The 9,571-nt window shown below is 40.4% G+C and overlaps 1 pseudogene; it reads left to right on the plus strand.

Moving 5' to 3' along the window:
- Positions 1-7,443: 7,443 nt before the first annotated feature.
- Positions 7,444-8,695, plus strand: LOC117064033 (annotated as a pseudogene).
- Positions 8,696-9,571: the final 876 nt, after the last annotated feature.

Genomic DNA, 9,571 nt, shown 5'->3' on the forward strand with positions numbered 1-9,571 from the left:
CCTGGCTTTATGAAGCTGGCAAGGTGATCTGGGAATCTGAGTACTTCAAAAGCTTTCCATCAATCCTCCTCATGTTAGTACTTCTAAGTACCCCACGTTTGGAAGTGCCATGTGCTACTTATTTCTGAGCTGTCAATCCTGAGGAGTAAAGTGTGTTGGATTTCACCTTTCTCTACTTTAGCTTATACTTCAGTTCTCTCTGGTCCTTCACTACTCACCCACCTATTTTGTAGGTTACAAAAGTTTGCAGCTATTGCCTCCTTTTTTGTTGTTCTCATCCTTTAGGGCTTAAGGCTTTTAAAAAATTGCTGTATAGTTGTTTTGTGGAGAACTTGGGAGGGACTGCAAGTGGTTAACTTGCCAACCTTGCACAGAAATCCTCTCATCTCTTCTGCCCTTGGAATAATGTTACTTCCTCTGAGAAACCCCCAAACCTAGGAAAAGTGCCTCTGCAACACGACCCCTGTTAAAACCTTGTGTTCCTCCCACAAATATGTGGATGTGGGTGTGGTTAGGACCAAAACACAAATTTCTATTTGTCTATTTGTGTCCCTATAAACTTTTATTCAGTGATGATAATGTCCTCCATCTCTGTAAGGAAAAGTTGGTGGATCCCCACAATTTTCTGCTTACATGAAAAAGACAGTCCTACGATCACGTTAACTCACAAAACTCAATTCACTAACTGAAATGTGTTCTCCCCAAAATATTAAACAACTCCTCAATATTTCTTCAAAGTTAAGAATTCTTCCGCTTTCTCTTGCTTAGGCCTACATTTGTCAGCTGCCTGCTGCCAGAGACAGGTGTGACCAGCTTCTGCTCTCTCCCTACTCTCCTCTCTCATGATGGACAGCAGCGCATTCAGCTATGGACAAGAAGGGAAGGAAGCAAACAGTTGGCAGATTTAACAAATAAAAATAGTGGTTAGGTGGCTTCAAGATATCTGGGTCTAGCAGCTTATTAGAGCTGAACTCTTTCCCTCGTGGGTTGGTGTTCTGTTTTTAATTTTTTGGAATTCTCATCCTTAGGGACCCTCTTTACCTGCAGTTCTCAAGATGAGAAGGGGATGCATTGATCTCTAAGTCCTAACATCAGCCCTCTCCCTTTGCTCCACAGCAGGAATTCAGATGATTCCAGTTTGGCCCTTTCTTCCATGAAAAACACTCACATGTCTTCTGATGTGACTCTAGGCACACAGGCTGATCCCTGTGCAACATCAAAGCAGTGTGTCATCCTTTCTGTCACCTTCTGGATTTCCCAAGGAAGAGTGAGACCCCAGTGCAAGGTTCCCCCTATTCCTAAAACACACAGAAAGCTCTCCAAGTGAACCCATTAAAGGATTGAGGGAAAGAATGTGGTGTTCTCCTCCCACCCTACCCCTTCCGGTAGGAAATTAGAGGCTTCTAAACATCATTTCCTCCAAGAAAATCTTCCTCAAATCCTTCTTTCTGCTCTGTAAGCTTGTACAACCTTCATCTGAATGAGGGGTCCAAAGGTTCAAGAACTAGTCCTAGTGCGTTCATTACCTTATAAATCCTGTGTCACAGGGAACTTTTTTCACATTGACTTTGATTTCTCATGTCCATCATGTCAATGTCTTGATCAAAACACAGACAGAAAGAGTTCATTTTCAAAATTCTTTTTTACTTCATTGCTTGTTGTCTCCACCTGCTAGTCTAGAAAACTCACTAAGCATAAGGACTCATCAGAGCATCTCTACCATACAGCACGTGCATAGCACATAGATGGCAATCTATAAATAAATGTTGATTGAAGACTGAATGAATGAGTTGGTCTTTACTGGTTTTCCCCAATGGGCTGTTACATAACAAATGGTCAATTACTTCTCCATTCCCTGCCCAATAGAGGTATGAATTTTATCTTCAATTTGCAGATGAAAATTAAACAGAAAAAAGAGAATGCTAAGTCTTGAGGCAAGTTATTAATGAAGGTCTTTAAAATACCTTTTTCAAAAGATTTTAACATGGAATCAATATTCTTCTATTTCAAGCAGTTTAGGTGTTGCCCTGAGTAGATGGTCAAATGAAATATCAAACTACTGAGATAGTCCAACATCACAATGCCATAAAAATACACTTTTGTTTCATTTCTAAAAAGAAATTGAAACTCAATTAACATAAAATTAAGTTGATCAGGACTCTTATTGCTCACACCAAGTGAAACATGAAAGGTAAACAAATTATATCCTATTCTAAAATTTTATGATGCTATGATATGAATAGTGGAAAATAATTTGAACTTTTCAAATACTTCCAGCAAAATTTTGCAATTTCTAGTTAGCAGTTGGTACATAATTTATGTTAGAATTTCCATAATAAATGGTTCTCACCAGAATACTGAATTTGCTTTTAGTTATTCAAAAAGGAGTGAAACAGTCTATACAGGATCATAGGGAAAATTTTGGATCGTATAAAGTTTACCTGAAGTAAATATCACCTAAAATGTGTTTTCTTTCTAACTCTATTATTTGGAATTCATACATTTATTATATGTGTCCCTGCCTGCTTCCTAAAAGGATTTGAGGCAGATTTCAAGTTTTAAAAAAGATATCTGGGTACACAGGACAAAGAAAAGAAATAACAAAGAATATAGACAGAAGGGTGATTGTATATACAGAATCAGAGATGAGATATTTGCTGCACTTCAGCACTAAATTTAACTCTAAAATTTCTGATAATACGTCAAAAGAAGAAATGTAGTGGCCTATATTAAATCTACCATAAAGTAAAAAATATATATACCAGCTTTTCAAGAGTTACTATTTTAGTTTTTGTACTAAATTCCAGGAATAATTTGTCCTGTAAGTCCTTATAAAATAATAGCTAGCATATATTGAATATTTACTATGTGCCAAGTACTCTTCTAAACTCTTCATATGTATTAATAATTTAATCCTCATAACAGCACTGAAACGAAGATTATTATCCCTGCTTTACAGGTCAGAAAACAAAGGCACAGAGAAATCAGTCACCCATGGTTACAGCTAAAACAAAGCAGCAATAACCTGGACCCACGCAATCTACTTCCAAACTCCCGCTCCAAATTGCCACACTGCATAAAATCCTCTTCAGTGACTCCACAGATGACCTAGAAAGTCTCCATTTCTTAAATCAACACTCAGAGCCAAGAGCATAATATTGAACCTAAAGCATTTTCACCATTAAAACTTAGCTCATTGAACTATTGGAACTTAGCTAATGACACAAAAATTGTTCATTACTCAGTCCACTGTAGGAAACCTAAAGGAATAATAATAATTATTTAACTCAACATTTATTGAATGCTGACTATATAGCAGGCATTGTGCCAAATAGCTTAGATGCATTATACAATGCAGCCCTCAATCAAGCTTATGAAGGAAGTATCTATTTACCTCTTCACTCGAAAATATTGATCACAGACCTTTTTTTTTTTTTTTTTTTTTTTTTTTTTTGAGACAGAGTCTCACTCTTGTCACCCAGGCTGGAGTGCAGTGATGCAATCTTGGCTCACTGCAACCTCCGCCTCCCAGGCTCAAGGAATTCTCCTGCCTCAACCTCCCTAATAGCTGGGATTACAGGTGTCCACCACTACACCCGACTAATTTTTGTATTTTGGGTAGAGATAGGGTTTCACCATGTTGGCCAGGCTGGTCTTGAACTCCTGACCTCAGGTGATCTGTCCGCCTCAGCCTCCCAAAGTGCTGGGATTACAGGCATAAGCCACCACACCTGGCCAACCACATACCTTCTATGTGACAAATACTTGCTAAATTGGGCCACAGTGGTGAACAAAACTCGAGCTAATCATGATCTCAAAAGACACAATTATGAACACCATAGTTCCAAATGTTGAAGTCCTGAAAATATTATGGAAAAATAATTTTAAAAATTATTTTAAAGATATTTACTTAACATTTTTAAAAGTGACTTTATTTGAGAAACATAAAGACATGACAGAATACTTCATAGGCCACTCTACACAATAAGATAGGCACTAATAATATTTTTGCAAGCATAAACACTCAGGTATACTAATGATAGTCACATGAGTATAACAGTTATAAGCAGATAAACCATATTCATAAAGAAATAGGTAAGTGAAATATACATATGCATAGCACTATGATAATTGTGTGAACTCAGCTTGATAACCACAGTCAGCTGAAGTACTATGACAGACAACCTAAGTCTTTTGATGAGGTCAATCAAAACCTGTGATGTGTCACCACCACATCACCGCCACACCATTCACCCAAAGAGCCAAGAGCTCAAGAAATTTTATCTTTCACAAATGTAGATGGACAAAAAGGGCATCTCTTCATTTACTGAAGAAGTTTCAATGTTTTTACGTACATGCACAATGCTTACACACAAAGCCAATGCTATGATAATGCACTTTTGTGGAGTTAAATTTACAAAAAACAAAAATGCATAAAATGAAGGAGAACTCTCTAAAAGTCTTTAGACAATTTATAGCTCCTGTACTGGAATGATGCAAAGATTAAATACATAGCATAGCGAATTGTAAAAAATAATGCTGACAATTTAAAATTGTGGGAAAAAAAAAAACTTGAAAAAAGATAACAGCTAGAAATTAACACCTTTAAAAAGTGTATTACAGGGATAAATTATGGGAAATTGCACAGAGATAGTCCACAAAAGCTGGTCCACTTTCACAAACATTGACTATATTTTGAAGTCTTGCATCTAGATCCGGTGGGGTTTTTTGGGGCTTATTTATTGTTTGTTTATTTTTCTTTTAGGACATGGCTCTCTTCAGTGAACACATTCACATTCATTTTCCACGTGGCTCTGTCCTTTCTGGAATTCTTCTACAATTTTATACACATTGACATCAGCTTTCCTATTCAATTTTCCCATCTTCCTCTGTGCTTCGCCTCTATGTTGTTTTGGGCACGCAGAAATCCATTTTACATGCACTCATATACAGACAACTGTGTTGGAAACAATACTGTGATCCAACAGCCTAAGAGTCTTCTTATCTTACTGTGCATATAATTATTTCCTCACCAGTCAGTAACTCCTTTGGCTTCTTCAGCCAAATGTGGCTTTAATTTATTAAAAGTTCCTGCAATGTCATCAGGCGGAAGAAATGCCAATGTTCAAAAATGACAAATTTTTAAACTAAAGTTTTTGTCCTTGCCATATCACATAACCAATCCACTCACTTGAATTTTCCACCAAATGCATTGAGCTGAGTGGGAAAGACAAACTTTATTTTTAACAACTAGAAATTCACTTTTAGTAGCTTTGAGTGCACCTAATTCCAAATCCGTGATTAAGGTTTGGAAATTCAATTGAAATTAATTTTCTTCCACATAACATAAAGACAATAACAAGGTAATAGTTCCACCTAACATGTGACTGTATTTATTTTCAGAATTTTAGACATTAGGGATTTTAGACTTTTGGGAGTTTGGTCTTTCAGAATTTCAACATTCGGGATTATGGCTTTCAGGACTGTGTCTTTTGGGATTTTGATCCAAACCCAAACAAAAAAGGGTAGTGCTGGAGGCATGCATATATTAATCACAGATAAACACAGAACTACAATAGAGATGCTGTGAAGAAAAGGCACAGTGTGTTATGATATCATTTTCATTATCATTTTGAAGGGGCATTTGAAATGCTATCTGTGTGGGAGGTCAGTAGGTGAAGAGGGAGGAGGAAAAGCCTCTGGGACCTGAAGAAGCATGAAAAAACCCAGAGAGAACAAGAGCAAGAGTGAAAAACAGAGACAGAAATTAACTTGCCCAGCATCAAGAGCTATTAAGGGAGAACGCCTGGATTCAAGTCCAGGTATCTGCCACATCCAAGTTCATGCTGTTAACCCTCACATTACAGTGCTCCCAATGCCCAAGGGTGTCTCTCTTATAGAACCTTTGAGAGTTAAACGGCAGTCAGCTCAAAACTGAGTTTTTGAATAGCACTGCATGTGCACATTGAAGGCGTTCTTCTGGTATTTGAAAAAGATCTCTCCATTGTGAGTTGCATCATTCTTTCACTTAATTTTCACTAATTCAATTACATGCATTGGCACTAAATTTTTTTTTAATGTATAGTTAACAGTAAAATTGATTTCACCCAGCATTCCACATTGAGTATAAATGTCTTAGAATGAGAGTGAAATGGGCAACATGGATCATTCATCCTGTCAGTTTTATCCAAGCCAGCCTCTCCTGGGAAGAGCCTCTCATTGAGAGATCCAGGGCTCTGGGGCTTCTGGACACACATTCTGCAACATTTTCCTTAACCATAAACTGCATTTCCAAAACAAGCACTGTCCTTTCCACCTCCACGCCCAAGTGCAGGCCTCTGTGCCCTCTACCTGGGCGGTGCCTCCACCCCTCTTCGGCCAAGCAGATTCTCTGAACTTCTACCCGAGGGCTGCTTTTCCTCACCGCTGTTCATGCTGTGTCTTCACTGTTCTGCACAAACTGTCTGGGTTACATGTTTGTTCCCACACTAGACCTTGAGTTCCTCAAGGACACTAATAACGCTCCAGAAGTGTGTCTTCCTAAAGCCCAGCAGATAGCAGGTCTTCAATAATTGTTTGTGAATTGATGAGAGAAAACATATCTACATTGATAATCTGTTTATCCAGGGTATTCATGGCCTTCGTGTGGCCAGGGAGAGACTCTGAGCACACCAGGCATGTTGACAATGAGCTTTCTTTTCCTATCCAAAAAAGATTCCAGTGTTGAAAGGAATTGCTTGTCTGTTAACAAGTCTCTGGTCAAAAGGCTCACAGGCCAAATTCTAGACTCTGGTTAGAGCCTGAGAGACTGTACCCACCCGTGTGCTTGCCATGTAGGGGTTGGGCACACCCAAGAGACTGCACCCTCACACCAACCATGATAATTCCCAGGCTACAGTGTGGGAGGGGCAGGCACCAGAAATGGCAAGGCATTGCCTGGGACACCAGAACAAACATTTTGGAGTTTGTGCTAAGAATGGGCACTCTGGCCAAGTCTGGTGGCTTACACCTGTAGTCCCAGCACTTTGGGAGGTCAAGGCAGGAGGCTCACTTTAGCCCAGGAGTTTCATACTGGCCTGGGCACATATCAAGACCCTGTCTCTACAAAAATATAATAATAATTAGCTGGTGATGGCACATGCCTGTAGTCCCAGCTACTTGGAAGGCTGAGGTAGGAGAATCACTTGAGCCCAGGAGTTCGAGGCTACAGTAAGACATGTTCCCACCACTGCATTCCAGCCTGGGTGGCATAGCAAGACTCTGCGCGCGCGCGCGCTCGCTCGCTCGCTCTCTCTCTCTCTCTCTCTCTCTCTCTATATATATATATATATGACACTTTTTGATGAATTTTATGCTTAAGGAGATCTGCATTCTGATCTTTTAGAAGTCAAGGTTAAAAACAACACACTGGGGCGTTGGTAATGGCAGTGGCCACAAGGAGAGAGGTCAGTGGGGTGCCTTCGTTGCCTTCTCTGAGAGAAGCGGCGTCTGCGAGGTGGTGTCTATCATGTTCTCTTTCAACATGTTCAATCACCCAATTCCCAGGGTCTTCCAAAACTGGTTCTCCACACAGTACCGCTGCTTCTCTGTGTCCATGCTAGCAGGGCCTAATGACAGGTCAGATGTGGAGAAAGGAGGGAAGATAATTATGATGCCCTCAGCCCTGGACCAACTCAGCCAACTTAACATTACCTATCCCATGCTGTTCAAACTGACCAGTAAGAATTCGGACCGCATGACACACTGTGGCATGCTGGAGTTTGTGACTGATGATCTGCCACCTCTCACACTGGATGATGCAGAACTTGCTCTTGGAAGAAGGCAGCCTGGTCCAGGTGGAGAGTATCAACCTTCAAGGGGCCACCTACTCCAAATTCCAGCCTCAGAGCCATAACTTTCTGGACATCACCAAGCCCAAAGCCGTATTAGAAAACACACTTAGGAACTTTTCCTGTCTGACCACTGGGGATGTGATCGCCATCAACTCTAATGAAAAGATCTACAAACTCAAACTGCGAGTGATGGAAACCAAACCTGACAAGGCAGTGTCCATCACTGAGCATGACATGAACATGGACTTTGATGCTCCCCTGGGCTACAAAGAACCCGAAAGACAAGTCCAGCATGAGAAGCCACAGAAGGTGAAGCCGACCACAGTAGCTATGCTGGAGAGCTGGGCTTCTGCGCCTTCTCCGGCTCTGGCAATAGACTGGATGGAAAGAAGAAAGGGGTGGAGCCCACTCCTTCCCCAGTCAAGCCTGGAGATATTAAAAGAGGAATTCCCAGTTATGAATTTAAACTTGGTAAGATAACGTTCATCAGAAATGCACGTCTCCTTGTCAAAAAGGTTGAAGAGGATGAAGCTGGAGGCAGATTCGTCACTTCCTCTGGAGAAGGACAGTTGTTGCATAAAAAGGGAAGAAAGGCCTAAATGAGGACTGTTGGATGATTGGAAAATAATAAAAGAATTAATTGCAACATCTTGGCTTTTAGTTACTGGCACTGAAGAGACGAGCCTCATTAGAGAATACTCTGTTACTCAAGATTTGTTTAGAGTTAAGAATGACCAAGTTTGACTTGGAAGTGGAGCAGCAGGACTTTGTAGTTGTATGCTTGATTTGGAGAACGACAAAGAGCTGTCCCTGAGGGCCTGGAGGCAGCTGCCTCCTCACCTCATGCTTTCAGCTTGAGTGGGGTTCCCACTGCCTCAGCAGGAGCAACTGTGAGTCCCTAATTCTGTCAAAACTGATGGAGGTGACTGAATTGTCTAACATGAAGTGTTCTTTCTCTTTCTTCATTTATCCTTTCTTTTCCTAGGTCAATTGCATAGGTGTCAGTCTTTGGCCCAAAAAAAAGGGTTTAAATAGACATGCATTCTCTAAGTAGTGGCTGTCCCACTACTGTGGCTGCAATTTAAGTATTTGACAAAGAGTGTTTCTATTTTTATTTTACATATTTTTTCAAAAGCCCACTCCTCAGAAGAACCTGATCTGAATGAGTTTGTACTTTTATTCTCATTTCATATGGACATAATTGGCTCCTTAGTGAACCTGTTCATAGTAAAACAACTCCATGGAGAAGCAAACATGTGAATGTTAGAATGAATAAATGCTAAAGAGATGTTCCTCTTTTTCCTTCTTCCCTACTCCTCCACTCCCAATTTTAATTTATTAAATTATCCAAGCTTCAAAAAAAGAAACACACACAGAGAGACAGAGAGAGAGAGAGCTGAACTAACTTGTCACCAAGAGAAAGAGAAAAGGAAAATAACTTTAGCACCAAGACATGGAGGGAGTAAGGCAATCTTTTCTAGCAACTGAAAGACAAAGATGGTGAGAGGTGGATCCTGGCCCTGGGGCAGGAGGAAATGTGACTGAAAATCTAGGCTGGGAGTGGTATTTGCATTTGATTCAGCTACAAACTTGGCTGCTGCTGAGTTTGAATCAAGCAGCTGACTAGGCCTCAAGCCCCACGATCCCTTGAAGCTTCTCCTAACATAGAGGACATTCCAACCTGGCTGGGCATCAGCAAGGACCTCATCACAGAGGGGAGGAGAAAGGCTGGAACCAGG

This window comes from Trachypithecus francoisi, unplaced genomic scaffold (assembly GCF_009764315.1).
Source record: "Trachypithecus francoisi isolate TF-2019V2 unplaced genomic scaffold, Tfra_2.0 Lachesis_group19, whole genome shotgun sequence".
Lineage (NCBI taxonomy): Eukaryota > Metazoa > Chordata > Mammalia > Primates > Cercopithecidae > Trachypithecus > Trachypithecus francoisi.